We start from the raw sequence: 25486 nt of genomic DNA, 5'->3' as shown, positions 1-25486 counted from the left end.
GAACTAAGGACATTTCAAAATGATGAAAGAGTGCTGTAGTATATAAAATAATCAACAAGGATCTCCTGTATAGCACATGGAACTCCACTAAATATTCTGTAATAACTTATGTGGGAAAAGAACCTGAAAAAAATGGATATACGTATATGTATAACTGTGTCACTTTGCTGTACTCCCAAAACTAATACAACACAGCAAATCAACTACACTTCAATAAAAAAAATTAAAATTAAAAGAGTCAATTTGAAGTCTTGGCTCATGGCTCAGCAGAAGCAAATCTGACTAGTATCCATGAGGACACAGTTTCCATCTCTGGCCTCATTCAGTGGGTTAAGGATCTGGTGTTGCCTTGAGCTGTGGTGTAGGCCACAGACAGGCTTGGGTCTCGTGTTGCTGTGGCTCTGGCATAGGCGGGGGGCTACAGCTCCAATTTGTCCCCTGGCCTGGGAACCTCTATATGCTGCAGATGAGCCCCCTGCCCCCCCAAAAGACTAAGTTCTTAGGAAGACCTAGAAAATTTAAATTTATGATTACATAAAAACAAAACCTTCAAGTATATGAAGCATAATTAAACACTCAAGGAATAGACAAAATCACATATAGCTGGATATTTTAAGAACTTTCCTTGGTAGTTAACAGGACAAGTAGACAAAAATATCGGTATTGTTACTGAAGACTTGAACAAGACTGTAAGATTATTGGCCTGATTGAGATTTGTAAAACTCTGTACTGCACACCTACAGATAAACACTTTTTCATTTTTTTGTAAGCACATGTAGAATATTCACCAAGAAAGACAATATGCTGGGGGAATAAAATGAGTCCCAATAAATTTCAAAGGATCAAAATAATACAGAACAGTATGTCAGTCCACAAATAATATGAACTAGAAATAAGTAATATATCAAAACTATCAGAAAATATCTGAAGATAAAAACACACTTTTATTTTTATTTATTTATTTATTTATTTTTGTCTTTTTGTTGTTGTTGTTGTTGTTGCTATTTCTTGGGCTGCTCCCACGATATATGGAGATTCCCAGGCTAGGGGTCCAATCGGAGCTGTAGCCACCAGCCCACGCCAGAGGCACAGCAACGCGGGATCCGAGCCGCCTCTGCAACCTACACCACAGCTCACGGCAACGCCGGATCGTTAACCCACTGAGCAAGGGCAGGGACCGAACCCGCAACCTCATGGTTCCTAGTCGGATTCGTTAACCACTGCGCCACGACGGGAACTCCCAAAACACACTTTTAAATAATCCATCATCAAGATGTAGAACTGGACCATCCTGGCAAACTTTCAGATGCTCTCCAGAAAAAAGACTGTGGGTGTATATAGCTCTACAGGTGAGGAGGCATTCCTCTAAAAGCACAAATAAATGGTAAGTCTTTCTAATGTGAAACAGAAATTTTTTCCTATATTTCATGATCACTGACAGTTAATTCCTACTTTTTGGAGCCTTTATCTATGTCATTCATTTCTGTCTGAAATATATGGAATATTCTTTTACAATATCTTCCCACCTCTCCCATTTTATTCTTTATCTTCAGTAAAATAATTTTAGCAGTACCAGAATAGTAGGGCAGCAGGTGGTAAATACATTTAGTTCCCCCAGGAGCCACAACGCTATAGTTAACATTCTAACAATAGAAAGTTAGTAAGGGAAGGCTGGGTCCTGGGAATGGATGTTATTAATGTAATCAACTCATGATCACAGGTGTAATTTAAATGACAGAATATTGGCATAGCTAAAAAACAAACTTTCTAGTATTAAACATCTTATAATAAAGACAAACAAATGTAAAGAATGAGATAATATGCAAAAATGGAACATAAAAGCCACAATGATAATTCAGTAAGTGTAGCTGCATGAAACAAATGTGCATAAAAATATTTTACTTTGACCTCTCTTAGGAAGACTTGATGAAAATTGGTATTCAAAATAAAAAGATTTTTAAAAAAGGATTTTACATCTGATTGTAACATGTGCCTCTATAGAATTTCTGATCACAAATATTTTGTTAAATCATTAGTTTGTATTGGGCCCATTTTGCATGTGTATTTAAATTTTCTCCTTTATTTAGAAGGGTTTTTTTTACTCTTTATATTGTTTCTATAATGAAAGTAACCTTGTTCTACTTTAGAAAAATAATGAATGGATATTATTAAACATACCATATATAGAATGTCTAAACTGAAGAAAGGTATAAAGGAGAAAATGAAGTTGCTCCTTAAATCACCCTAGAGATCATTACTGTTCAACAGTCAATAAATATCCATTGAGACATTGATGTACATAAAAAAGTTGGAGATATATGTGTATAAATACACATGCATGTATAAAACATTCATTAAACATGCATATAATTATAAACATATACACATATCCTATAATCTGATTTATTCACATAATTTTGCAATAGTTATATTTTTAAATATTCTATAGCTAACAAAATGCAACACTTATAATAGCTATGTGCCAACTGTTTCTCAGCACTTGACATAAATTAACTCATTTTATCTTTGTGTTCATCAGTATTTTTGATTCGATACAATTATTATCCTCATTTACAGTTGAGAAAAACAAAGTGCAAAAAGGTCAAGTAAATGGTCCAGGATTACATCACTATGAAGCAGAAACTTCAGAGGACTTCATCTTCTTTAGCAGTTGCCTGGCAGTCAAAGTTATACATGCATCTTGGTTTATTTAATGAATCCCCTGCAGGTAAACATGCAAGTACTACTACTATTAAAATAGATGTTGTAGTAAACATTCCTGTGCACATATCTTTATGTATTTGTCCAATCATTTTCATAGGATAATTTCATAGGACAAATAGAGTAACTGGGCTCTAGGAGGTTAGAGAGAGAGAGAGACATATGTATATAGTTGGGCCTTGATCACATGGTAGGGCTCAGGGGCAGCTGAATCCATGTATGATGTTAAAGTCTGCCTTACATATCGAGGTTCCTCTGTATCCCTGGTTCCACATTCATAGATTCAACAAACTGTGGATAGTGTAATACCATAGTATCTATCGAAAAGAATCCACGTATAAGTGGACCCATGCAATTCAAGCCTGTGTTCTTCAAAGGTCAACTGTACAAAATAAAACAAATAAAGAAAAACAGTTTCTGTTTCTTGAAAGGTTATTGGTTAGGTTATGTATGGATAAACATTAATTCGATGATAAATTTTATGTATACATACACGTATATTATATAGATGTGTATATATGGTCTTAAAAATATATTTTATACACATATACCTATATATATCATGTAAGTGTTATGTATGTATCATATCACATATGTGTGTATGTATGTGTAAACGTAAAATTTTATGTCAAAGTGTATTTTTATCCATGAACACTTTTACCAATAATCATTGCAAAAACCCCACAAAATTGTGATTTTTACTATTAGTGACATTCTGCATCTTTTCACACAGTTTATTAGCCATTTGTCCCTTCTTTCTCAAGAATATCTGATCCTGTGTTTGCTTCAGTCTGGGAGACTGTCGTCCCACATTTGTGGTTAAAATTGGGTAACCATGCTTCTGGGCTACTCAGTGCTCTCAAAAGGAAAGCGCATGTTCCCTACAATTCATCTATACTTAAAACACAAGTGCCTGAGAGGTGGCTTCTGTGGGAAGAACACCTGCCTGAATTGAAGGCAAATAGATGCACAAGCCCGCATGTGTGATGTGCCTGGATCTATTTGTAATGCAAAGTTTGTTAATAAGAGCCAGCTGTATCTTACAGAGCCAGAGAGTTCCTGCTCAGAACACAGTTGACTAAAAGGCTCTCTCAAGATGACAACCAACTGGGCAAGTATCCTCAAGCTGTTTTTAGATGAGAGAAAAGAAGCAAAATGGGATTAAAGATACATTTTATAGAACTCCTGCTGAACAACTTGAAGATGCTTTCCAACAAATTTAAGGTGGAACTCAATAAAGGAAAACTAAATCCTATTTAGAAATTGCTTTCAAGACCCTTAATATCCTTCATTTTCTCTTCATTTGCACTTTCATCCAAGCAATTTCTAATCTGGTAATGATGCAGATCGCTTTACTTGTTCAAATTATGTATCAATTACCTACTTTTTCAGTCTTATGCAGAAGTAGTTAAAGGTCATTTTTCTTGCCTCTAAAAAAATGAATGCCTCGAAATTAATTTTTCAAAATAAAATGTTACTCTTACCCAATGTGTGGTATGTGGGTGGGTGTGTATGTGTGTGTGTGAAAGTGTTTTAAATAAAGAATAACACATTTTATCTGGAAAGACTTAAGAGGCTAATAAATAACTTTTATTCATAGAAGCAAAGTTGTGGAAGAGATATTAAGCAAGTTATTTAATGTGCGGTTTGTAATTTAGAATATCTGGAGAAACAGGACCTAGTTGGAAGAGATCCTTTAGAAGGAATTCATATGGTAAACCATGTCAGCTCAAGCAGCATTTTACTTATTTGAAAGTCACAGATTTTGAACAGTCTAAACTGTTAATGTCTAAACTACAGAAACTGCAGAATTCTATGGATGTACGAAGTTCTTGTGCAAAGTTGAAAAAAAATCCAAATGCAAATCAAAATGTAGTATGACAGAGTTGTTGCTTTACATTTAAAGACTTCTTAAAAATCAGTAACGACAACAAAAAAATAGTGGTCCGAAGGGAAATATAGTGAGTAAAAATGCAAGTAGGGAATAGATTTTATAAAATTCTAGTAGCCAGGATGTGAAATTTTGAAATATTCCTTTTCCTTAGGAAAGGTGGAGTGTATTAGCTCATAAGTGAGAAAGACCTGGGTTCTATCTATGTGACTTAGGGTAACATCCTTATGGTATTCTGAGTCTCAGTGTCTTTATTTATAAAAGAAGGAGAATTGGAGTTCCCTTTGTGGCTCAGCAGTTGACGAACCTGACTAGGATCCGTAAGGATGCAGGTTCAATCCCTGGCCTTGCTCAGTGGGTTAAAGATTCAGCGGTGTCATGAGCTGTGGTGTAGGTTGCAGATACGGTTCGGATTCCATGTTGCTGTGGTATAGGCCAGCAGCTGTAGTCCCCATTTGACCCCTAGCCTGGGAACTTCCATATGCCGCGGGTGCAGCCTAAAAAAGAAAAAGAAAAAAAAAAAAAGAATTCCTACTTCATAATGTTCTGTGAGAATTTTTTTTTTTGTAAGTGGAATGTATTGGTGGATAATAATGAGATACTTTTCATTCATTATTTAGTCAAAGACTTAAATGGTGCTATTTAATGTTTGACTGATTTTGAGAAATGAACATACCATATTATACGTAGAAGTCCAAACTGAATTATTTTGTCACACTGGAAGGAAAGTCAGCAATATGAATCATCAGGGGAAGAGTTCAGAATAAAAAATAGAAAAATAATGAAAAGTATATATGCAAGGTTGTTTGCTAAAGATATTCTTATAGTAGCAAAAATATTTCTAAGAATATAAAATTCAAATATAACTCATTGTAAATGTACATTATGGACTGCAACACATTAAAATTAATATGATGGGAGTTCCCACTGTGGCACTGTGGGTTAAGGATCTGGCATTGCCACACCTGTGGTGTAGATTGCAGCTGTGGCTCAAATTCACTTCCTAGCCTGGGAACTTCTGCATGCTGCAGGTGTGGCCAAAACAAATAATAATAATACTCATAAGAATACAGTGGATTGATTTAATTACATGAAAAGATGTTCATCCTGTATTGTTCGAAATATGCATAGAACAGTCCCATTGGCTAAGAAGTTGTGAAATAGATATATTCATTTTTTAAATTTATGATGATATATGAAAAATTTTGTTGCTTATCTCTAGACAGTGAAATTTGAGCTGTACTCTTCTAATTTTTCAGTAATCGATGTGTTTTATTTACATACTTTCTGAACTGTGTATAAGATGTATAGGGAAGAGATCATAATTTATAGTATATATGTGATAGTATATATTACAGTAACAACATACTTTGCCACATAAAGCAGTATATGTTAATGCCTATTTACATGGCTTATACAATTCTCTCACACAGTAGTTAAATAAAACCTATTAAACTGCTATTTCTTGATATGTTCTCAAGTTCTATTTGCCCTGCCCTTAATAAGATGAGCTAATTACAAAGATAGAGGAAAATTTACAAAAAATCTGTACTCCTCTCCAGGTCTACCTTTCTACTTGTGAAAAAAAAAATCTGAGCATTTCTCATATTTTAAATATGTTGCAAAACACATTGGTCAGGTTGCAAAGAGTAAGGTCTATGTCAATAATTTTGTCAAGGTTTCCTAGGTCATTTTTTTACTCATAAGGCAGAAATTGATGGTAGGTCATTCTTCCATTAATTGACTCAATACATGTTTATGGAATACCTACCGTGTGCCAGGTACAGACCTGCAGTGGAAGCCTGAGTGTAAGCAATGGCTAGATATATCAATTGATATCTAAAAAAAGAGTGACATTAATGATTAAAAGAATCTGGTCATGAAAGAAAGCCATGATAATTGTGTTACTTTTCCCCAATCACTAAGGTACAGGTAGCAATTCAAAAATAAATAAACATTTTATCCAATGATTGATGTTTCTCTAAGTTTATTTGGTGGCATTTTTTTTTCTTTTCCTATGTTGGCATTTATTTCCAACTTACAAACTTTTGACTACTAGCTTTGATTTGAATATTATCAAAAAGGTTATAATGATAGCATTTCCATTCCTCTTATACAGAGTGGAGAGAAAGAAAATAAGGAAAGGATGAAACTATCATAGTATTTGGTGAATCCTACATGAAATACTTTATATATGTCAGAATCCCTTTCTAAGGCATGTTATGTATAATTTTCATATACAAGAAAAGCCATCTTATCTAATCATGACTGAGCTAGACTTTGTGAGTTCAGAGACAAGGACTTTTCTTAGTGAGGCTCTTCCTCTTTTTGCAAAATGCAGATTGTGAAGAGAAATGAACAACCCCAGGAAGCTCAATTCAAGTTTGTTGAGTCAATTCATTTAAATTCAACAAATGTTTATTGGACACCCACTGGGTGTCAAATCTTGGTGCTAAAGTAATCGATTCGTAATGGTTTGGATGGTTTTCAATTAACAGTGTTTGCAATGTTTCCTTTGCTGTATGTGTGCTTGGGTGGGCTTCTGAGATAATTAACATATTAAAATCTTATAAATTCCTAGAGGAATGATACAGAAATTATTCTCTGTGCTCATAACTATCATTTCTTTTGTAACCACCTATTTGTCAGCAAACAGTGCCTTAAGAACAAACGGGGAAAACTCATAGTTGATAACAAATGCAAATGGAATCAGACTTGCAAATTATTTTGAGACTTTACAAAAATCTTGACAAATCAACATCTGCTCCTAGAAAGTTACTCAGACATGCTAATAAATAAAGACAGATGAAATTATACATAAAATCATGAGGTTAAATGAGACTTCAAGATGTCTCTTTATTTTGTATCTTTTCCAAAAAAGTATATCAGATCCTTCACAGAAGATCTGGCTATTCTATGTATGCAAACCTCCAAGAGTTGCTAATTTTTTTTCTTCCCAAAACTGTGGTAGCAGATTCATTTATTTACTGAAGTAATATTTATTGAATTCTATGATAGCCACAAAATATCTCCTCATGTGGTCAAAACCCATAAAGCTTACAATTTAACTGCCAGTGTTACTGAATTTCTTCACTTCATCACTTCTCACAGATTATTTTAAAATATTTCACTTCTCACAGATTATTTTAAAATATTTCACATCCATATACCTCTCTTCACCTTATTATATCTACTCTGAAAATTCTCCTGTAATTAAGTTAATATGAACAAAGTCTAAGCATCTAGAATTTAACCAGTGTGTAGTCTTAGTAAATAAACTTTTTTTTAAAGTTCATCTTTATTTCTGATTTTAAGCCCTGAGAGCACTATAAGCTATAGATGCCATAGAATAACCAGACAAAAACCTTACTTATTTCTTAAAAGTAAGCATGCTTCTTGGTGTGCAAAGAGAAATTTCCTTCTTGTATTCTGGATGTAAGAATCCTGATTGTAATTTTTCATGCTTGCCAGAAATATGAAATGATTCTCTTTTCATTGGATTAAAAAGCTGCATCTTATACCTGATTTTTCTAGATCATCTTTTTATTTTTTAATGTTTTATTGAGGTATAGTTAATTTATAATGTCGTAATAATTTCTACTCTTCAGCAAAGCGATTCGGTTATATACACATCCATTCTTTTTCAGATTATTTTTCCATACAGATCACTACAGAATATTGGGTAGAGTTCCCTGTGCTATACGGCAGGTCCCCATTGGCCAGTCATTCCATATACCGCAGTGTGTAAATGACAATCCCAAACCCTTACGGTAGCAGACACATGGAAAACAGGAATCCAGGATTTTCATTTTACATCCAATTTTGTCATATCAATGGTTTTTCTGAATTTTAGCCATTGTTGGAGGAAACTATTGACATAGGATGCTTGGATAGTTTGGATCTGGGACATAAGTTATATTTCTGTTAAGTGTGGTACCCATGGGTGGTGAAAACAAGGAAAGTAATTCCAATAGAAGGTTCTCAGAGACAGCCCTTGACAGCTTTGTCTGCTCCTTTGCTACTCATGAAGCTGTTTGGCTTAGAAAACAGGTCCTCTCTCAGGGCTGGGAGTATGGCAGATCCCAAAACCACATCAACAAAAGCTGTATGTTTGGTTTTCACTAAGAAGGGCTGATGGTGGTGATGGGCACCCTTCTGAGACCCTGATATTCAAATACCCCCTACCCTCCCATCCCACACCCTTTGTCGAAGTCCTTGTGACTGCCATAAATAGGCTGATCTCAGCAACCCTCCAGAAGTGACCACATGAAATTACATTTACTCTAGAAGAAAAGGGTTTTTGCTTGTTAGTGACACTGCCAAATGTCCAACAGAGGCCGAAGAAGGAAACATGCTTGTTGAAGAATTGGGGAATGTAGCTGTGATTCTCCCATAAAATAATAGATGGTGAAAATAAATCAATATTGGCCAATTTGTGTTGTTTCACATGCTTAGCCAACCAGCCTCATTATAAAAACTGGCTCATATCTTCAGAGACCAAATTGCTTTGGATCGATCAGTTTCTGGCAATCTTGCCATAACTGAATTGCTCTCGCAGCTCCTGCTCCCAGCTGATGCATGAGTTAGAGAGAGGGCTCTTCACCACTAGCTGGATACAGGGTTCTATTTTTCAATGCCTTTGAATTTACATAGTAGACAGTGAAATTGCTGAAGGGGATCATCACAGTTATTGGAAACATCTATATTTGCAGGACTTTGAGCCAGCACAATTTGGAAAAGATATAGTACATTCAGCGTTGAGGGACTTAAGTTTTTCAGTAATTGGCTAAAGACGGAATAGGTAATTAGAAAATTAGATATTAGATTCTGAAAAAGAAAGAATAGTGTATATGTATAACTGAATCACTGTTCTACAGCAGATGTTAACACATTATAAATCTACTATATGTCAATAAAAGTTTTAAAAATAAAGAAGTTACACTTAGTTTTATGTTTCAACAACACTTGATAGGATTTTTTTACTGTCTTATAAAATCAACTTTTACATGCAGTGAATTCAAGCAAACATAAATATGGCCTCCTATTTCTATCTCCAAGTCTCAAGTGACAATGACTCAGAAGTGCCATATTTGGAATATAATTCACAGGTAATTCTGTTCCCTATTTGTAAGGAATCTAGTATATAAATCCTTAAATGGAGCAGTTTAACTAACTTGAAAAGAATGAATATCTGAATGGAACTACCGTGATATAATGTAGAAGCATAAAAATTGAAAGAGTATAGTCACCTTGTAAATTTTCTTCATTTCATATTTATGCCCTCTCCTCAATTTATTGTATCATATATCAAATGATTCCACTTCCTTGAAAATTCGTTTTCATAAGAATAGCCACAGTGATACAGCCGTGGCCAATCTGGAGCAAGAATATGACGGCCTCTACACTCCAAATGGCCTTTCACACTTTCTTCAATCGTTTGGAAATGCATGTCTCTATGGCATCAGTCAAGTGGTGACATTTTAAACGTGCTCACCTAAGATTTCTTGGGTGGAGGAGGCATCTGCGTAAATGTGCATGTTTGGAAAGCAGGGGATTGGCCATGCAGCCCCGTGAAGTAGCCAGAATGAGCCAGGAGTGACCAATCAACTCCCACACAAAAACTAATCATGTACCTTGAACCAGTGCTTTTTCTGTTTCTTTTTTGTTTTTTGCATTGTTTGTTTTATTTTGTTGGTTGGTTGGTTTTTAGGGCCTCACCTGCAGCATATGGAAGCTCCCAAACTAGGGGTCGAATCAGAGCTATAGCTGCTGGCCTACCCCACAGCCACAGCAACGCTGAATCCGAGCCATGTTTGTAACCTAAACTGCAGCTCAGGGCAAGGCTGGATCCTGAGCAAGGCTGGGGATTGAACCCACATCCTCATGGATACTAGTCGGCTTCATTCTGCTGAGCCACAATGGGAACTCCTTGAACCAATTCTTCATCTTGTGTGTCAAGTTGTTAATATATCCATTGGTCCTAGAAAGTCTTGATAACTGTTGATAAGACTAGATTATCTGAATGGTCACTAAATTGCCCCCTTTAGTTAATTTGCAGTGATGAGTAAGTAAAAGGCTGCCTGCATTTTGTAAGGTGGTGTCTAAGGTTGTTGTTCATGATGAGATGTAAGAAGCATGTAGTATTACCTTACTTAAAAGATACTTATCTCATACAGCATACACACACACACACACACACACATAATAATTTTAAGATATTCTCCTGTCTGCTGCTAATGACAATTTGTGTACTTTGAGTAGCCATTACAAAGTATTTATATCTATCCCTTTATCATGTATTTTTGATTTCCTTAATTTCATTCAAGCATATTCTTCTGCTAGAGGAATAAAAATTATTAATAGCTTATTTCATAGAGAAAGGTTTTTACTTCACCTATAAAAGTAACTCAGATATGTAAAATGTTTATAGTGTACAAAATAGTTGTATTTACAAAGCAGCCATCAGTCAGGAAATTCTTAAAGCCAAAGTACACTTTGCATAGCATTAATTTTACTCAGAGATGAATATAAAACAAAATCATATTACAGTTAATGTAATATGTTAAAGAATAGAATGTAAAAGTCTAGTAAATCAAAGACATTTAGTGTTTGTATAGCTAGTTTAGACTTAGCCTCAGAGTCTCAGGTTTGCACATCCACACCCAAGGACTTGAGACTTACATAGATAGAAATTGAGACACACAAAATATACATTATTTGTATATTTTTAATCATTCTAATAACTGTGCATGGTAGGTAGGGCAGAAGTTTAACAGTTCCATTTTACAGAAAAGGAAGCTGGGACTAAAAAGAATTCCATGATTTGCCAGAATGATGAATTATTTTTTTGAGGCACAGTCCCAGGTCTTTACAAGTCTGAATCTCCTTCCTGAATTTCATGCTCATTTTAATTATAATGGTGAAAGATAAAAATTACTAAGAAAAAAGTGGTAAAAGCATAGATAAGAACAGATTTAACTTTTTGAATCAGAAATTAACTTTCTTCCCCAATTTTAATATATACTTTCTTTGATTTGTAAAAATGCTATTTAAAAATTTTAATATAGCATTTTTAATGTGGCTTACTTGCTAAAATGATCTAGTATGAATCACCCACAAGAGTATCTGTCAATCTACCTATTTAGTTATCTATATGTCTATGTTGAGTGAAGTACAGAAATAAAAAGCTAAAAGGAAATATTTCCTGTCCACAATAATGATTACAATAACATTGTTCTCTGCAAGACAGCCATGGCCTGGTGTGAGCGGTATTGGATGCTGCAATATGAACTAAATGCAGTATATTAGCCAAAGCATCTCAGCAGCATATGCAGCTGTTAATTGACAAAAATAAATTCAGCTGGTACATGAACTCATACCATGAACCATGTTTTATATTCCAACAATTTATGTGAAACTGAATGGGGCCCACATAGTGTAACAAAACAATGCTGGTTCGAAAAATTGCCTCCTTCACCTCCATTTGATATGTAAGTACTCCCATGGTTTCATACTTGATGCAAAGAGATTACTTAAAGGGGCATCAAGGAAGAAACAAAGAGGAAAAAAATTGTTGAGGAGTTCAGTTATTTTGTAATGTTTTCTAAATAAATAATCCAGTTCAATCCAATTTTTTACTATTTTTTCTTATAGAGGTGTAGTTTCAATCCAGTTTTAGAGAAGGACTTATTTAAAATGTGAGTTTTATCTTTGTTATTTCTTATAAGAGAAATTTACAAAATTGAAATTTCCAAAACGTCTTAAAATGAAATGTGCATTCAGTAAAATCTCTTTACATAGCATATATTGCATGTGTTTGACAGATTGGTTTATGCTAACAGATACCATGTAAAATAGCTATTATTTTTGCTCACATACTAATTTGACTCTTGCCTGAGGATCAGGACAGTTTTTAAATAAAAATGAAAAATATGTGAAAGAAATAGTTTGTGCTGTCTTACTTTACTAAATATGTTGAAGGTATTGTCATTTAATTCTCACAGTAAAACAGGTAGGTAATTTTTCTCTGCACTTTCTGTAAGAGTCAGTCAAGGTTTATAGCAATTAAGCAGCTATCCCCAACTTGCACCTTAGAACTGATATTCCATCCCAGGACTATGCAAATAGTCAAGTCAGTGCTTTTAACCAATGCTTACCATTTTTGCCTCAAAATGGGTATGGGACTTTTTTAAAAAAATTAACCCACGTCCGGCTACCTTTTCATTTTCCCAGCATAGAAAAACTGCATACAATCATGAACTCCGAAGCTGGGTGACAGACCCTAACGTGATCCCAGTGGTCTCTGCTGTCTTTCATTCATGCCCTTCTGATCCCTCCCCTTGAGTGTGGGTGAGACTTGTGCCTTGTTAGAACCTAATGGAACAAGAGGCAGTGGGATGGGAGTCCTGTGCTTCCATGACAATGTAAAAGTCTTCCTAACCAAACTGCTTCACAGCTTCTCCTTGCTGGCTCGATGAAAGAAACAGCTACGTGGAGAAAGCCCAACAGGGCAAGGAATCACCGGTGGTCTGTAGGACTCGGATGAGAGCTGACAGCCAGTAAAAAGGCAGGGTCTTCAGGCTTACAGCCATAAGGAAATGAATTCTGCCTGGAATGTGCTTAGAAGAAGCTGCATTCCCAGCTGAAGCAGATGAAAACGCAGTTCAGACAACACCTTGATTGCAGCCCTGGTTCATCTTGAGTGGAGAACCCAGTCCTTGCCCAAATAGCTGACCCACAGAGACTAAGAGGTCATGCATCTATATTATGTTAACCACTAAGTTTAGGGTAATTTTTTTTATGGAGAATATACACTAATACTCTGGATGAGAAGCAGGATTGGCAGGAATATTTCAGAAAGGAAAATGACATCTCTATTCTGATTCACCTGCATCTGAATCTTATCTGTGTGTATTATCCATCCTGCAGATAGCTCCTCTAAGTTCTGGGGTTATTTCAGCGATTTTGACCTCAAGGCTTAGAGAAAATCCCCAAATGAATAGCCATCATGTCAAATGGACAGAAGTTTTGTTTTCTCTCAAGTTAAAGTATTTTCATTCTGCCAGGGAGAAATCATCTCCTGAGACATTATTATTCAACATCAAATATGTAATATTTGAGTTGAGATTTTGCTAAGGCAGAAGGAGAAAAATAACAACATTCTTTTATTTTTCTTGTTGTCCTTTGATTTTCTTGGGTGCCCTTTATAAAAAGTCAAAACATACCCAGGGAAAAATCACTGAATCTCAGAAACGGTGGAGTTCTATTGCTTAATTTCAGTGACTATTAAATGTCAGGAAACCATCTAAAGGGAAAGGTGATGTTGATGGTAAATTCTGAATAGTGTTTGGAAGAAATTTTGATATATTTTCAAAGTGTTCCTTGATTTATTATTTGTATAGTTTTTATCAGTACCACAAAGAATCACCATAGTCTCAGCCTTTTTTTTTTTTTTTTTTTTTTTTTTTTTTTTTCACAGCTGTACCCGCTACATATGGAGGTTCTCAGGCTAGGGGTCAAATCAGAGCTGTAGCTGCTGACCTACACCACAGCTTACAGCAATGCTGGATGCTTAGCCCATTGAGCGAGGCCAGGGATTGAACCTGTGTCCTCACGGATGCTCAGTTTCTGCTGAGCCATGATGGGAACTCCGTCTTAGCTATTTGAACAACACACATCTATTGTCTCATACTTCCATGGGTCAAAAATCCAGTAGGCTTGGATGGCTTCTTTACTTTGGGTCCCACATGCCAAAACCAAGGTGTCATTAGGCACTTTTTGTTTTTGTTTGTCTGTTTGTTTTTCTGGAGGTTCTAGAGGAGACCATTTCCAGATCCTTCTAAATCCACCTACTGGAAGAATTCAGTTCCATGGGCTGGTGCTACTGAGGTTCCCATTTCTTTGCCAGCTATTGGCTGAGCTCCTGGTGTAATAGGGAATAAACTTTGTGTTTTATTACAAGTTAATCACTAAAAGGATGTTGCCTATAAGGTTAAATTATACATAATAACCCATCCCTGGGAGCCCTGCCTTCCAGGTAATGAAGGTTATGTTAAATACCTTTGTTTATCTCAGAGCAAACAACTTGACAAGGCCCACCTGTGTGAAGAGCTGGGCAAGGAATAAATTAACACAAACCTTCCGGAGTCCACCGGAACCAGGACTTTAGTCCCGCCCTTCTAGTATAAAAGAAGCCTGAATTCTAACCCCGGGAAGGTGTTTTCTTGGCATCATACTCTTCTGCCCTCTTTGCGGTCTGCGGAATTTCTGAATAAAGTCTCTAGCTATTCCTTGCCCCAACACCCTGTTTATCCATTGAGTGCCCTGTCATGCAGTGAACAGTACAAACTTGGACTCGGTAACCCTGGAGGTAAGTTCATTTTTTGGCTCATGACAACCTTCCTTCCATCTTCAAAAGGTCTCAAGCCCTGGTAACTTTTCAGATTTCTCTGCCTCATCTCCCTACTGTCTTTCTTTTTGGTTGCATCTCTCTGACAACAGCCAGAGAAATTTCTCGTTTTCAAAGGTTCATGTGATTGAATTGAGCACATCTGGATAACCCAGGCTGATTTCCCTGTCTTCAGGACTGTAATCTTAATCATATCTTTAAAGCCCTTTCTGCTGTGTAACCATAACATATACACCAGTTTAGAGGAATCAGAATGGGCATACCCGGGGCGGGGGGGGGCTATTAGTCTGCCTACCATACTCTTCTTAAGTAAGTTAAATTAAAATTGAATAATGTAATAGACAGCTGCGTGGAGCCCTCAGACATCTTTTAACTGGGGGAAATGGTGTCTCAAGGAAGTTTTCTGCTGGTGTAGTTTTTGTGATATTTGTTTATAATTGATTCCATCAGCCCAGATTAGGGCCCACCATCTTGATTAAACTTAATAACAAACTTTCAAGGCAGAAAAGCATATAATTTATTACATCCCTTTCTTTTCCTCTCCATATAGTAGCTTATTTGAAAGCCTTTCTCTAGTTATCAACCTCTCATAAAATTTGTTTTTTGGATCTGGTTATCAAATAATGATACATTAGTCTGTTTTTTTTTATTTTTTTTTACTCTTCAGTTACTCTCAAGTTGCGATAAAACTTACATAACAAAATATTAAATAAATCATTTTTAAGTGCACGTTTCAGGGTATAAAGTACATACACAGAGTTGTGTATCCATCACTACTGTGTATTTTCAGAACTTTATCATCTCAGGCAGAAACTCCCTATTGCCCTTTCCTCCCATATCCTGGTAATAATTTATCTCACTTAGAATTTGCTGTATTCTAGATATCTCATATAAGTGAAATCATAAAATTGTTTTTATTTTGTATCTGGCTTATTTCAGTTAGCATAATGTTTTCAATGTCCATCCATGTTGCAGCACACATCAAAATGTAAATCCTTTTGATTGCCAAATAGCATTTTATTTATATATATCCCATTTTGTTGTTCTAGTCATCTGTTGATGGACAATTGGGTTGCTTCTGTCTTTTGGCTTTTCTGAATAATGCTATTATGACTATGAGTGTACAATTGTCTCCTTGAGTCCCTAACTTCGGTTTTTCACCTACATAACCAGAAGCAGCATTGTCGGATTATTTTGAGGACCCACCATACTGTTTTCCATGGCAGATACACCGTTTTACATTCCCACCAACAGTGTACAAGGATTCCAATTTTTCTCCATCTTCGCCAATGCTTATTTTCTGGTGGTGTTGTTTTGTATGTTTTTTGGTAATAGCATATCAAAAAAATATCCTACTGGGTGTGAGGTAGTATCTCAATGTGGGTTTGATTTATATTTCTCTAGTTGTTAGTGATGCCGAGTATCTTTTCATTTGTTTATTGACCATTTGTACATCTTCTTTGGAGAAATGTCTGTATAAGTTCCTTGCCCATTTTGTAACTGAGTTGTTTTCATCTTTTGGTAAATTGTAGGCCTTCTTTTTCTTAATATTAAATCCATATTAACCATATGATTTGCAGAAGTTTTCTCCCATCCTGTGGGTTGTCTTTTCACTCTTTTTATAGTATCCTTTGAGGCACAAAGGTTTTTAGTTTAGATGAAATCCAGTTTATCTATTTTTTCTTTTGTTGCTTGTGACTTCAATATCATATTTGAAAAATCAAGGTCATGAAGATTTTCCTCTTTAATTCCCTAAGAGTTTTATAGTGTTAGCTCTTATATTTAGGTCTTTGATCCATTTTAAATTTTCACTTAAGCTTATTATTTCATTTTTCAAGATTTCATTTCAGATAGCAAAAAGTTCACATTTTTTAATGGCTTGGCAGCAAAAAAAAAAATGACTTCCCTTTCTGTTTCAAATGAAAATTTAGGAAATGACCAGTATTTGATTTCTTGATATTGTTTTATTCATTTTAATTTAATAAATGTAATCAAGAATGAAGATATATGTACTTTATAAACTGCCATTTTTCTCATTAGGCATACAAGGATATATGGAAATCTAAAGAGCTAAATTTTCTTCTGCTTGGTCAGAGTATTTGCTAAATTTGTATATTTATTATTGTGCATATTTATTATTATGTAGTAAAGGACTTGGCTGGTCATTGTCTTCAGTTCTGAGAAAATAACCTCCTAAGCTTGGAACTTCCCAAGTGGCAGGACCATCTTTATTATCCAGGGTGGGTCCTTGGACCCTATTTGATGGTTCATGCTAACAAGATGAATCCTGGTGGGGCCTTAGATAGTTTATGCTACTGAGATGACTCAAAATGGGGCTGGCCATGCAAGAAAGACTAATGATGCAATTAGAGCATTCGGCCTTTGAGCCAGGTGATAGCTTTCCTACCTCTGAGGAGGATAGAGACTGGGTTCAAGCACATGGCCAATGTTTAAATCAGTCATGCCCACAGAATGAAGACCGATGAAAACTTTGGACACCATAGCTTGGGTGAAGTACCCTGGTTGGCAGTACTTTATGTGTATTGTCACACTTTGATTCTGAGAAGGTAATACATCCTTGGAAACTTTGCATTTGGAACTCCCCCCAACTTTGCTCTGTATATCTCTCCTTTTGACTGGATTATTATACTATTGCAAAATGAAACTAACTGTATAGTAATGGACATTTTAGTAAGTTTTCTAAGAAAAAGACTCAGTGGTAAGTCAGAAGGAAAGTTCATGGAAATGAAGGACAATCAGTGGAAAAGCGAGGAGGTAGAGTCAAAGGTTCAAGTGCAGGAATAACCCTTAGAACCGATGTAAATGCATATGTGCTAAATAAGAGAAAGATTACTCTGAATCTGAGATATCTGAGAGAACTTCTTGGAGGTGTCAAGTCTTGCTCAGAACTTGGAAGTGAACGTGAATGGGAGAGAATATCTCAGTGTTGTAGGCAGGGAAACTGTGTGAGCACAGTCACACAATCCCCTCATCAGTTTTAAGGGAGGTTTCTGGCCTGAGGATCTAGAGGAACAAATTGAAATTAAGAAATGGTTTTATCTTTTTCCAAGAATTTCTCTCAAAAGAATTTCTCTCATAAATGACAAAAGTCTGATAGCCAGTGGAATGTACTAGGCATATTGTTAGATTTTTCGTATTTTATTAGCACACAAAACCAAGCATTAAAGGGAGATGATATGCCACAAACTACCACTTCAGCTCACCACATGGAACTGGGATACCTAGGGGTTTTTCCTTTTTAATTGAGGGCTAATTTTTAAATCTTTATTATAAAAGTGTATAAGTATGGTATAAAAGCTAATGTTAGTAAAGGTATAAAGAAGCAAAATAAAATAATCCATACTACCATCTAGAGATAACAGTCATTATATATAACACATATAAGGTAAATATCCTTCTAGTCTCTGTGGAATTCTACTTTAATTGCATCCATTTATATAAGCAGTTTCCCATGTCTTTAAAAAGTCTCATGAAACATTTTGAAGGACTGAAAAACATACTCTAATATGTTTAGCCATTTGCCTATTAAATATCCAGTTTGTATTCATTTTCATAATTCCAAATATTTATATACATAAATCATTATATACATGACGGATTATTACCTTAAAATAAATATTTAGGCATTATATTTATAAAATATTAGAACTGAGATACCTTATTTTGACAACCAACCTTTTCACAAACTTGCAAAATATTTGTTTTGTATAATATAATTAATGACCAAGAATTAAACTCATACCCTCAAAGGGAAGACTACTTTTCTCCTCTTGGGGTCTCTTTGACATTGTAATGTTAGAATGACCTTGTGGGAAATTATTTTGTGAAAGTGCTTTGTTTGTTCAGCTGAGCTGAAGGAAAAGAAATAACACACTTATACCATATAATCTGGAACAGTGGTGTAATCTACTGTGATGTGTGTAACTAAAATAAAATATGATTTATAATGGCATTTAGAACAAGAAGCACATTCTATCAAGGAGCATCCATGAAAGAATGCTTGCCAGGAATCTGAGTCTGCTTGTACCTCCCAACCCACGGCTGAAACTAAGCTTCCTTTTATTCAACAGCTTAATGTAAATCTCATGACAAAAGGTAGCATGCCCTCCTAAATAGGTAGGTATGAAATTTTATATGTCACCTTGACGAGGGTGCTAGATTTTTGGCACTATCAGCCTGAATATTTCTGTGAAGGTAGTTTTTAGATATGACATTTAAATCTGTAAATTGTGAGCACAGCAGATTGTCCTCCACCATGTGGATGGGCCACATGCAGTCAGTTAAAGGATTGCAGAGAAAAGACTGAGGTCCTTGAAAAGCAAGGCATTCTCCTCAATGACCTTCAGATTCCAGTCTGCAGCATCCATTCTTGCTGCAACATAGGTATATAGATCTACATTACTATAGCTGCATTAATCCTGTTGGTTCTTTTCATTTATCCTGTATGTGTGTATATTTCCATGTGTAGATAGAGAAACCATACAAGATAAATCTATATGTATCTTTTGGTTCTTTTTTTTTTTTTCTGGGAAACCCTGACTAATATAAATTGTGACATAGGTGAATGTAAAGAGGTGTTGCTCCCAGGAATATGACTGTATGAGTTGAAAGTATGTTGGAATAATAGTCGGAAGATTGGGGTTTCAGTTTTGGGTCTGCCATTGACAAGTTGTGTGGTCCCAGAAAAATCTGTTAACTTCACTGAGTTCGTTTCCTCATCTATAGAATATCAATAGTCTCTTTGCTCATCTTTCCAAGTTGTTTCAATAATTAATGATAAAAATAATGTGGATAATGTTTGCTAACATTTATTCAGTCATAAACATAAGCCATGCAGTGGTAGTCACTTGACACACATGATCTCATCTAATCCTCAACAAAAACCCTTCAAGGTAGATAGAATTATTATCTTCATAGACAAAAATCTCAGCTCAGATATTATTTCCTCAGGGAGACCTTCTCAATTATCTTACCTAAGGTAGTTCGCCATCTATGCAACTTTGCCTCATTCCCCTATTATCTTAAAAGCACTAAACATAATCCAAGATTTTCTTGCTTAAATGATTGTTTACTATTTTGCTATTAAATGGACAGAGGCTCTTAGGCAATACTTGAAAAATGAAATAGGTGAATAATTGAATGAAATTTGTTTTGGGGAGATGTGAGCCTATATTAACATGCAACATATGTAGCCATTAAAAGTTTAGAAAAAAATTAGAAGTAAAAGCTGTAGATAGGCACATTTCTGCACTCTACACTATTGTACAAGCAATAGGGCCTGAAACACTCATCTCCACTCTCTCTGAAGGAGCCTGAAACGCAAAGCCACTTCCTATTTCTCACCGCCACTGTCCTGTAGAACCCAAGAGCCTGGCTAAGAAGGGAGATGCAGCCCCTGGTGGTACTTTTCTCCCTTGCAGCACTTACTCTGGAGAAGAGGTTGAGTGCACGCGGTTGATTTTTGCCCTCCCCCATCATGATTTCTCCTGTAATATGCCTCAGTCCTTCAGTAATACAGTCTTTTGGCTCTCCTATCTTGGTATTATGATCTTGGTTTTATTTGAAAGACCTAGATGCCAAGGAGAATGACTGCCATCTCTTCGCTAACTTAGCAGACAGTAGGCTGTACCTGAGAGAGGAGGAGTTCTAGAAGGCGGTCAGTCTCACCATGAATGCAGATCCCAGAGATGCTGCGTACATGCGCAATTAAAAGCAGCCAAGGACCCATCTCGGCATTTCCCTGCCATAGGCTAAAAAATCAAAACAGGGGTTTAAGGAAGAGTGTGAAAGAGGTATTTAAACTGCACTGGTACTGATGGGGACACTGAGCAGACAGGTCATGAATTGTCCAGGTTTATACATGACTGACAGGAAAAGGTCTAAAACGCTAATAATTCTTATATATGCTGCGTCTTTTCCCATGGTTGCCACTGACTATTACAAAGCTTATTCTCAATGAATCCATTTGAATAATAAAGAGAAAAAGTGATATTTTAGAATATGATAGATGAATACCTGCATTTGGCAAGGCATCCTCTTCCCAGAGGCCTAATTAAGTTATAATTTCAAAAGATTCTTCATGTGGCTCTCTGATAGTGCCTCTACTGTATTTTCATGCTTCATTTCTTACCCCCTGAAATGGTGTTGCAAATGGTCTACCAGCTGTTATAACCAGGCATCACATTTTTCTTTCATTTATAATTTGGTAGAAATTAGAGTCAGTCTTTAAATGCCAGGTCAAAGTTGAGATACTCCTTTCCAGCCTTCCATAAGTAATGCTTTCAGAGGCAAGTTGTGAGTGAAGGGTATTTTCTATTTAGCTAGTATATGGTGTTTTTTGGCTAGTATATGGTGTTCTATGGTTGAATTTTGAGACCTCCTCCAGCAAAATTAAGCATTACTTGGTTGACTGGCAGTTCTCTTTGTTGGGAAATTGTGCTTTAAAGTTGTATAAATGATTAGTGAAATGATTCAGCCCTGGAGGCTGCATGAGACAAACCGAGCTCAGATTGATGTGATGTATGCTCACCCTTTAGTGTGAGAGGGCAGCTTGTGAGCAGTTGGTCTCATGGAGCTCAACCCATAATTTCATAAACAATCCTTCCTTAAACACATTCATATCCAGAATCCCTGAATCTTTTCTGTTTTTGTATTTGTATTATTTTTGCATTATTACTTTTGTCATTTTTTTGTCATTGATTTTAACTGAACCTGCACTCTTAACTCATTCTTTTTTTTTCTTATAGATTATTTACAATGTCCTGTCAATTTCTGCTGGACAGAAAAGTGACCCAGTCATTTATATATATATGTGTGTATATATATACATACATTATAAATAGTATATATGTACTGCGTGTGTGTGTGTGTATATATATATGTATACATTCTTTTCCTCACATTATCCTCCATCATGTTCCATCACAAGTGACTGGATATAGTTCCCTGTGCTATTCAGCAGGATCTCATTGCATATCCACCCCAAATGCAATAGTTTGCGTCTACCAACTCCAAAGACTCTGTCCATTCCACTCCCTCCACCTTTGCAAACACACGTTTGTTCTCCATGTCCATGAGTTTGTTTCGTTTCTGTAGATGGGTTCATTTGTGTGCCATGTATTAGATTCCAAATATAAGTGATGTCATATATTTGTCTTTCTCTTTCTGGCTTAATTCACTTAGTATGAGAATCTCTAATTCCATCCATATTGCTGAAGATGGCATTATTTTGTACTTTTTTTGTGGCTGAGCTAAACTCATTCTTTTCATCACTTTTGAGCAAACTGTTTATATAAAGTGAACTTTGTTTTGCCGCATAGTTGATTTAGCATACGGTATTTTACAAGAGTGTAACAAATGTGGAAGCTGCTAAAAAGCATGCATGGTTTCCCACTGGCCTTAACTATATATTTATTTTTATAAGACAGAATCATCCACTGATAAAAAAAATTTGCACAGCATAACAGTGAGAACAGTAGCTATCAAATTAAATCTTTCCCTAGGTGACAGACATCAGATAAAAACATCTAGGTGGGCTCCAGTTAACATCTAGTCCACTCTTTCTCTAAGTTTCATTTATCTTACTTTAAACAAAGAGGGGCGAGGGAGCACTTACTTGTGAAACTGTAAAGAAAAACTTTAAAGAAAAACAGAAGTGATCACCAGTGACAGGTGAAATATGTTCCATAGTACGAAGCAGAATGTAGAGAATCCAAGTGCCTGCTGTTCCAGTGTTCTCTTCAAATATGTTAATAAATAGACTAAGACACAGCAAAAATGTATACACTTTGTTCTGCTCTAAGAGGAACATGTTTGTAAATGAAGATCATCCAGGGAGAATATATTCATAAAAATGGACCACACCCACATCAGTGTTTTCAGGAAATCCTGCCCTTGACCTGTCCTTAGCCTTAAAAGAACTGCTACCACCTTAAAGGAAAACACTGAACTCACACCTCAGTTACATCACTGGCCTAATTTCCTTGTTTCTACCCCTTACCCTTGGCAGTGTTTTACCAAACCAGCACTTACCATGATCCTTTTAAAATAAAGGCAGGTCCTACCCACTTTGAGCTCAAATGGGCAGTCCTATCACTCAGGGTCTAAACCTGATAATGGCCTAAGAGGCCTTCCTGGATATAGGCCCTGGGGTTCTGATGATCCATTGATGTGGGCAAGTCACCCCACAGTGATGATTATTCTCTCTCATGGGTCTGGAGTTCATTGGGCTCAACGAGGTGGTTCTTCCTCCGGTACTCTTATGGTGGGAGCCAGAACCATCTGACAGGCTTCCCCAGTTTCAAGTCTGACAACTAATCCTGGCTGTCAGTTGTTTCTGAGCTGGAATCTACATGAGGGTCCTTGGCATGGCCTGCACATCTCACAGTTCCAAGAGCAAGCATCCTAAGGCAAATAAGCAGAAGGTGCCAGCTTCTTAAGGTCTAGACTGAGAAACTGGCACAATATAACTTCGACCAGGTAAATGGAGTTGCGGGGCCTCAATTCAAGGGGGAGAAACCTAGGCTCCACTTCCCTACAAGTGGAGTGTCAGCGAGTTTGGGAATTAAGTTTTAAAACCTCCACAGCTGGCTAACTGTCAGGCCTTAGCCCTGTAACCTCTTTGCTTTGCTGACTCAATTGTAGCCATACTCACTCCCTTCTCATCCTTGAACACACCAGCCAGGCCCCTTCCTCGAGGCCTCTGTACCACTGCACCCCCTGCCTCCCACCTTCTGCCGAGACCACGCACACACTGTCTAAATTCCATAGTGCCCCTGAGAGCAAACTCTAAAATTTCCCCCTTGAAACTGTGCTTTTCTATAACTAGGTTATTCATAGCTTAAAGAAGCTTTATCTTACTCCTCCTTTGGTAAGCTTAATGAACCAAGTCATTACTGAATATAGAGTAAGTTGAAGGGTGATTAATCATGGATATTTATAATGATGACTTAAAGACTACAAAACTAAGGCTTGACTCATTGAAAAATTATGTTTGGTATGATGGAGTTAGTAAAGCAAGGGATTAACAATTTGATAAGATTTTCAATAATGACTATTGATAGAGAAAATTCTGTTTAGAAACCAGTTTTTAAAATATTTCTCAAATTTATTTTAGTTCAATGTTCCATTGAGATCAACATCAATAGTGGAAAGGAATATGATAATAGATTGTATCTTGTGTTCAACTTATTGATACTCGAGCATTCAAGATTTTTTTTGTTTTTTGTTTTTCGGGGTTTTTTTTGCTGTAAAGTGGTGTGATAGTTTACTCAAAAATAGATTTTATTTTTGCTATGTTAGGGGGCGCTGACAATAAAAAAATGTTAAAACAGATGAACATTTTTAGGCTTTTAGCAAAGTAATTGAGAAATGCATGCTTTGGTGAAGTAGAAAACAGAGAAACAACACAGTGTCACAAAGATGTCTTTGATGAACTATGAAGGAGGAAGGGCTAAGCATAATTATCCCGTGTCTTTCCTCACTTCCCAGGAACAGCTAAGTGCTATCTGCTCAACCTCTCAAATCTGTCCTTTTCTCTCCACCAGAGCCCTAGCACCTTGAATTATGGCGTCATTGTTTCGCAGTCCACCATGGCAACAATTCCCTAAATGGTTTCCAAGATGCCTGTCTGGCCTCCTTAAGTTCACTTTTCACACTGTCACCAAGGTAATATTTCCTAAATCTGAATCAGGCAGTGACACAATTCCTTTCTTAAAATCCTTCAGTAGCTTTCTGTTGGCCCAAGAGAAAAGACAGTTTAAACTCTCCAGTGTGACGTCTAGGTCATTTTATGACTTCACCCATGATTTTCTCATCCCTCTCTCCCATACTGGGAACTCAAAACCCACTCATTCTGAAGCACTATCAGTTCCCAGAAAGAGCCATACTTTTCTTACCTTGGAGCCTCTGCATTTGTTATTTCTTCTGTCAGGACACCTCTTCACTCTCCTTTCTTTGCTGTGTGAACATGTAAAGGTGTTAGCATCTGTGTTATTTAGTCTTCTCTATACACATGAGTTGGGAGTAGTAAATACAGCACACTGTTAAGTCATGTGCTTCCAGCAAGCAGGACCAAGACAAGGGAGGCCTGATCTACATGAGTGGGCACACACAGCACCCAGGTTAGAAGGTCCAGCAGTATGTTGCCATGACAGCGAGCCTTGAGCTGCAGCAGGATACACACTTGCTCTCGAGTGGGAATAAATGAATGTGCACCGTCTTTGGCTTAGGCCTAATAGGTCACGAGGAAATTCTTCCCACTACATTGTGTTTGGTACTTGCAACTTGGGACCTGTGGGGAAAATGGAGCAACTTAGGCTCTTTCTGCCTGGCTGCCATGCTCTTCTGGTGAGGAGTCAGGCAGCAACTGCTGTATAATCATAGCTATGCGAGAATAGAATAGAATGATGACCACCACTTAGGTAACATTTTAGCAAATTGCTGGC

General features: G+C 36.4%; 1 long non-coding RNA gene across 1 annotated transcript in view; it reads left to right on the top strand.

Moving 5' to 3' along the window:
* The window catches only part of LOC110262187, a 155060-nt gene continuing 144351 nt past the window's right edge, over positions 14778-25486 (top strand). The window contains exon 1 of the long non-coding RNA XR_002346863.1: positions 14778-14981. This is a non-coding gene — a long non-coding RNA (uncharacterized LOC110262187). The remainder of the gene's footprint in view (positions 14982-25486) is intronic.

The sequence above is a fragment of the Sus scrofa genome, chromosome 8 (genome assembly GCF_000003025.6).
Source record: "Sus scrofa isolate TJ Tabasco breed Duroc chromosome 8, Sscrofa11.1, whole genome shotgun sequence".
Taxonomy (NCBI): domain Eukaryota; kingdom Metazoa; phylum Chordata; class Mammalia; order Artiodactyla; family Suidae; genus Sus; species Sus scrofa.
This window is presented reverse-complemented; position numbering and strand designations above follow the sequence as displayed.